The sequence below is a fragment of the Micromys minutus genome, assembly GCF_963924665.1.
Source record: "Micromys minutus genome assembly, chromosome: 8".
NCBI lineage: Eukaryota > Metazoa > Chordata > Mammalia > Rodentia > Muridae > Micromys > Micromys minutus.
The window spans coordinates 841,680-848,584 of NC_137977.1; positions in this window are offsets into that span (position 1 = coordinate 841,680).

Sequence of the window (6,905 nt, forward strand, 5' to 3'; positions counted from 1 at the left end):
ACCAGGGCCCTTTACATTTAGTAACAGCATGCATAAGACAAGAGGCTGCCACTGTGACTGAAGTGCCCCCTCCCCCGACACCCCCCCCCCCCAGATGTCTAAGTCAGAGCCCCGTGGGAAAATGCAACCAGCCTCTCACCGCTCGCTCTGGACTGGAAAGAGGCGTGACCTCTTATTACTTGTAAGGCCTTGCCACAGCCCACTGATGGGAGAGGTGGGGGGGGCAACTTGGAAATAAAAGAAACAGACATCACCAGAGACAGAGCTGTCTCTATAAAACAGTCTCTCAGCCAGAGCTATGCCTACAGTGGTGGGGTGGCTCAGGAGTTTTATGTCTGGGAAGGGGACTTTAGGGACGGACAGTCCATCAGTAGGTCAGTTGTCCAGCAGTCGCAAGGACTTGTGACTCTTACCTGTGGAACATAACAGCCACAGGGGTTAACCGTCCAGAGTCTCAGTCTACCCGAGGCTTTTAGGTAGGTAGCCCTCAGGCCACAGCCCCAAGCTGTAGAGGACTTACTTCAGATGACTATTACTGCATGCAACCAAACTGAGGTATTTTTAGGTTCAAGTTCAAATTCAATTAAGCTTTTTCAGATTGGCACAGTCCAGCCCTGGTTGCCCTCTCCAGGTCAAAGGCTGCTTGGCAGCTCCACTCAGTCTCCCCAGACGTCTGAGCTCAGATGTCTCTGTCCAGCCCCACCATGTGCCTTTATATCCTGCACGGCCAACCGCTGGCGTCTTTCGTGACTGCTCCTGTCACTGGTGCTCCAGGCTGTGCTCCCAACTGCAAACTGAGTCTGCCTCCAGCTCCCTCCCCTTTCCTCCCTGCTGGCTCTCCACGCCATCCCTTTGCACCCCTGCTTCAAGTCTGAGGTTTCTTGTCTATCTCCTCCTGGACCTTGGCCCTACTGAGAGTGCTCTGTTCCCACCGTCAGATTCCACCGTTCCCTTTCCGGGCCCCTGCGGATCCGAGCACACACCCCCAAGTCACTCACTGCTCAGACTGACAGGCTGAACACCCCAAGCACTCAGACATCCATGGTCTCAGCTGGGCTCAGTGTCCTTTGGCCACTCGGTTGGGAAGTCCCCATAGTCCCTCACTGTCTTCTGCGGCTGGGTAGTTTCCATAACTCTCTGGATGTGGAAGCATGTGGGTTTTTCACACTTGCTCTCAGGGGTCCCTAGAGGTCTCATGCCAACACAGTCTGGCCTCAAAGAGTCACCTAAGAAGGTGTACAAACTCACTTACCCAGGAAGCTCAGAGTGTGACTTTGTTTTTACATAGAGACTAACTATGACTTTTCAGAAAGCCTTAAAAAAATCAAGCTCTTCAAGGGAAAGAATGATTGGAGATGAGCATTCATTCTCAGAACTTCTGCTCATGGAAACATTCCACCTCTGGGTCCTATTGTCCCGATATCTAGGCTTCGAAATATGGTTCTTACTGTGGCACTCAGGGGGGAGACCAGACAGCAGACAGCTCTCCTTCGGAGGTGACCTCATTGTCACCTCACCACTAAGACCCTGAAGAGAACACCGGGGGTGGGGGGCTTTTCATTTAAAAATGATCGCAAACATTCTTTCCTCCACATTGTTAATTCTGACACATTCCTAAAGTTTGAAAATATGCACTGGTATTCACTTCTGTTCATCTGTTGTATTGCATTACAGTGTTTCGATGCATGTAGACATAGGTTAATTAAAATACTAAACGTGAACAGAAAGTTTCTAGGGGGGCTGGAGAGCTGGTTCAGCTGTTAAGAACACCACATGTTCTCAAAAAGGAACCGGGTTCTATTCCCAGTATCTATAGGGTGGCTCATAACCATCTGACTCCACTGCCAGGGGATCTGATGCCTTCTGCTGACTTCTGCACACACCTGGCACACACATGCTGCACATCCACACGGGCAGAACACACAGACACATAAAATATGTAAATAAATAAGTAATCTAAAGACAGTTTTCACTCTCTTCCTCTTTGTATGTGTGTTTGTGTGTATGTGTGTGTTTATGTGTGTGTGTTTGTCTGTGTACATGTGTATGTATGTGTTTGTGTATGTGCATGTGTGCAAGTTTGTGTGAGTGTATTTATCTGTGTAGGTGTGTATGTGTATCTGTGTGTGTGTTTGTGTATGTGTCTGTGTGTGTATGTGTGTGTGTTTGTCTATGTATGTGTATCTGTGTATGTATGTGTATATATGTGTATAGTGTGTGTATATGTGTGTATGTGTATTTGTGTGTATGTCTGTATGTGTATGTTTGTGTGTGTGTCTGTGTATATGTTTATGTGTGTGTATATCTGTGTATGTGTTTGTGTGTGTGTCTGTGTATATGCTTATGTGTGTGTTTGTGTGTGTATGTGAGTGTATGTGTGTATATGTGTGTATGTATGTGTGTTTGTCTGTGTGTGTATGTCTGTGTGTGTATATATATGTGTATGTATATATGTATGTGTGTATATATGTGTGTGTTTGTCTGTGTATATGTGTGTATGTGTGTTTGTCTGTGTATGTATGTGTGTATGTATGTATGTATGTATATATGTGTGTGTATGTATGTGTGTATATGTGTGTGTGTGTGTGTGTGTGTCTGCTATTTTTCAATCAGGATCTAAGTTCTCAGCTACATTCCAGTCACTTTGCCTGTCTGTCTGCTGCCATGCTTCCTGTCATAATAATAGACTCACTCTCTGAAACTATAAGCAACCCCCCAATAAACTCTTTCTTCTATAAAAAACAAACAAAACAGAGCAGCTTCCAGAGACCAATTTACTACTCCAGACCAGATCCTTCTGGGGAGAATAAAGAGACATTTGACTAGCACTTGCCAAATGCGGTTCTCACAGTCACTCATGGGGCTTGTAGAAATGAGACTCCCTGTAATTCCAGAATCCCTGAAGGTGGCATCTGGGACTCCACAGCTTCCCCAAGTGGCATTTTCCCCCCAAGCTTGACAACCACAGCCATAGAGGTGTCAAGGTGTCATGACAAAACACGCAGAGGACAGTCAAGGATTCTGACACCAGCAGGGCCTCTCAAATTTGTTAGAAGCCAGGGAACCCAAATTGGGATCAAGATTCCAAGGAGTCAGGCTCCTGGCCCACAAATCCCATTTTGTATTTTTAGAAGCAATGTTCTAGAGTGTTTCTCTGTAGCAAGCTATACGGGGGTGAGTGAGGTAAGAGATTTTACACCCTTCTCTTCCCTGGGTCCTGAAGGATGCAGGAAGAGGAAAAACAGAGGCAAAGAAATTTTGGGTGCACGTCTTTAACCCCAGCACTTGGGAGGCATGGGCAGGCAGATCTCTGTGAGTTCAAGGCCAGCCTTATCTACAGAGCAAGCTCCAGGACAGACAGGGCTACACAAAGAAACCCTGTCTCCAAAAACAAATACAAAACAGAACTGTAAGGTGAATTATAAATTCCAGCTGGCCCGTATAAAAGACACACATCCAGGTATTTTATTTACAAGCCATGAGCCTGTGCTGGCCGGTTTGGAGCTGTTCTAACTTGTTCCTCAGCCATGTATCCAGGTTACTTGCTGTTCTCATGGCCACATGCTCCGGGCCCATCTCCTCTCCTGGCTGCCTCCTCCACTCTCCAACTCCTTTCTTCTGTCTCCTTGCTATAAAAGCCTGCCCAGTCCCAGGCTCTAGCCCCTTATTGATCAGTTAAATGGGAGCACAAGGCTTATATAGCATCGCCAGTGTACGTGAGGATCAGATCATGGGAGCCAGCATTTAGCATTTGAATGCAAGTAGCACCGGGCTAACCCGATACACAAAACAAAAATGGTTCGGCACCTAATGTGTGACAGAAGAAACACAATGGGAAGTAGATCCTTGTGCCCTCCTAGTTGGGAGATGGTTTGTTATGATGTTAAGTCCAATGTCTGCAGAGCAAAGTATAAGCACTCAGAAGACACTCAGAGATGAGGCCAGCTGCTCTCAGTCCAGAGCACTGTGCTAGACGCACCCAGAGAAGCAAACTCTGAAGAGAGAGTATCTAATAAAGAACATTAAAAACGAGAGGTTGCTTGGGCTCTAGGACTGCTGAAGACACAATACATGGTCTAGCTATGACTTGAGTGAACAAATTAATGATGGCTCCTGGGCGGCCGCATTCCCAGCTTGCCTTGAATATAGCAGTCCTGAGGAATTTCAAGGTCAATCAAGACATTAATTCGGTGTCCGTGCTGGGACCACGCAACAAGCGAGGACCCTGCACCCGATCCGTGGGCCCTGCCCTCTGTTTTCTGAGACACTTCCACACCTGTCCAAAGTTATCTTAGACACAATTTACTTGGTCAGCTAAAGCCAGTCCCTGGGGAAGCCCTGCTGGAAGAGAGTCACAGGGACAACAGTGGCGTTTGCTCTTTGCTTCCTATAGTGGTTTGAATTTGAACACTGTCCTCTAAGCTGGTGCTGCAGCCTTGCTGGAGGATGTCTGTCACTGGGGAGAGGCCCCGAGAGTTATAGCCTCACCCCACTTCACTCTGTTTTGTGTGGTCCCTCAGCTTCATGCTCTGCCTACCTGCTCTCCTGTCTCCCCTGGCCTCAGGACTTGCTCAGGAACCATAAGCTCAAATAAACTCCTTTTCCCTAAGTTGCTTCTCACAGCAAAATAAGTGTGGGTACAAGACAAAGTGCTACACACACACACACACACACACAAATACAGCTTTCTCAAGCAAAGAGTTGACAATGTAAACCTACTGAGTAACCCATCCTGAGCTGAAAGAGTTACCCAGGAAGCTGCTCGTCTCAACAGAGGCAACCCTGGCCAATGGAGGATAAGGAAAAAAGAAGATTCTCCAGGAGGAAAATTCAGCTTTGCTACCTAATAAAGAGTTCTTTGCCTTAGGACAAGGTGGAATTTCCTCCCATAGTGAATTCCCCACAAAGGGGAGGAGGTTGGCTTACTGTACAGTTTCCCCAGGCAAGTCTGAGCAGAGAGTGCCCTCCCCCTGACAGCCACTTAGCCCTCCCCCACCCCCACTCTTGGGTACCCAATCTCTAAGGCTTCTTCAATTGCCAGGTTTAGCTGGCACTTGGAGCTTGCTTTAAAAAGTATTGCCTCAAAATTTGGCTCTCTAGGATAGCTAAGCGGGAGGAAAGGCCGCGCCTCTGCCTCCATTGGGTGTGTGTCTACTGTGCTCTAGATCTCCCCCTGCATGGACATTAGTCACTGAAGGTGTATCCATGTCGATCCCTAACACACTCCAGCTGTCACTGTCCTAAAGCCGCAGTCAGATGTGATCGTAGGGACAGCAAGGTCAGCTCAACCTCAAATTAACTATAGCAATTTAGGGTGGAGAACTCCCTCCAACAGATCATCCTGTAGGACACTGACTTGGGGCCCTCTGGGGAAAACAGGTTATCTAAAGGTCTGCCATACAGGATCAAGGCAGACAATGACAGGAAAGGACATACCTTGGCCAGAACAGTTGAATTTATACATACCATTCGCCCTGTCCTGATTCTTGTAAGAACACGGGCCTGACCGTAAACAAACAAGCAAATGTGGCCCCTTTAAAAGGACAGAGCCATCCCACAGCCTGCAGAGATTAAGCCCCGTCCCCTGGCAGCTCTCTTAGGAAGCTGCCAGTGCCAGGGCCTAACAGCAGCCCCTGATTTATGGCCCCAACCACTGCCTGGCTCCTCCATGCTCTGTCATGCACTCTGTCCTGAACTACATCACATGGTGTGAAAACTCTGGCCACCCCAGAAAGGTCATATTTTTTTGTTTTGGGGGACTGACCTAGAGACTGCTCAGGGAAAATTTTTCTCAGAGATATTCCTCCTAAGGTTGCTCTCTGGAGTCCCCTCCCGACACTGAAGCTTACTCTTAAGCTCTTTGGCTTAGAGGGAAGCCTCTCCTTCCCAGAAGTCCCTGTCCTTCTCTCTCAAGTATACTGTTGCTTTGTCTCCCCTCCCCCTCCCTTAGTAACCATCAGCTATGTCTCAGATGCTTTATTTTGAAAGAGTTTTTTTTTTATGTGAATGGCTGTTTGCCTGCAATTGTGTACATGCACCACACAATGCAGCATCTGCAGAGACCAGAAGAGGGCGCCATATCCCGCTGGAACTGGGAGTCACATACAGTTGTGAGCTGCCATGTGGGTGAAGGGAACTCTGCAAGCACAGCCTTGTCCCTGTCCATCAATCACTACTCTTCCCTCTGCTCTCTCCTAACAAACTGCACTCTTCTGAAAGAGCCATTTCTCAGCTTGTTACCGCTGACCCCTGCTCTTTTATTATATTTAACCGTTCTCTGTCTAAGCCTAGAGCTCACACCAGCATCCCAAAGGCAAACTTCAGGTCACTGAACCCCTTTGTGTTGATGTTCTCAGTGAGCACTGTCTAGATCTTCTTTCTTTGCTGCTCACCATTTCCTGTCTCTTTAATTGGTGTGTTTAAAGGTTTGGCTGCTGGACATGGGGCATTTTGCCTTACAATTTGACTGCATAGCACTTTTTGTCTCTAACTCCCACCCCTACCTTGAATGCTATTCCCCACGTGTCAAAGACACAGAACAGCACTATGTTCTCGAAGGAGTTGGTATGGGGGGATCCCCTCTCTTGTCTGTTTTAGGTCTGATCCCACCGTTAACGTCACAGGCCTCCACCCAGCTCCCCAAGTTATGCCCAAAGCAGCCCTCCTGTCTCAGACCTTCAACATGTAAGTCTTGAGACAGGAGTGTTGAGGTATGTGTGCACGGGAACAGCTCATCTCACTGACTTCATGAACATACACAAGCAGGCTACTTACAGACCCTCCCGGATCCTCCAGCGTTTTTCTGGCTCCAAGGACTGACTGGATTCCAAGTTGTGCCAAGTCAGAGACTAAAGCAATAACTATGTATCTAGCTTTGGAAGTCAGGTTTTGTGGGCCACTGTTTA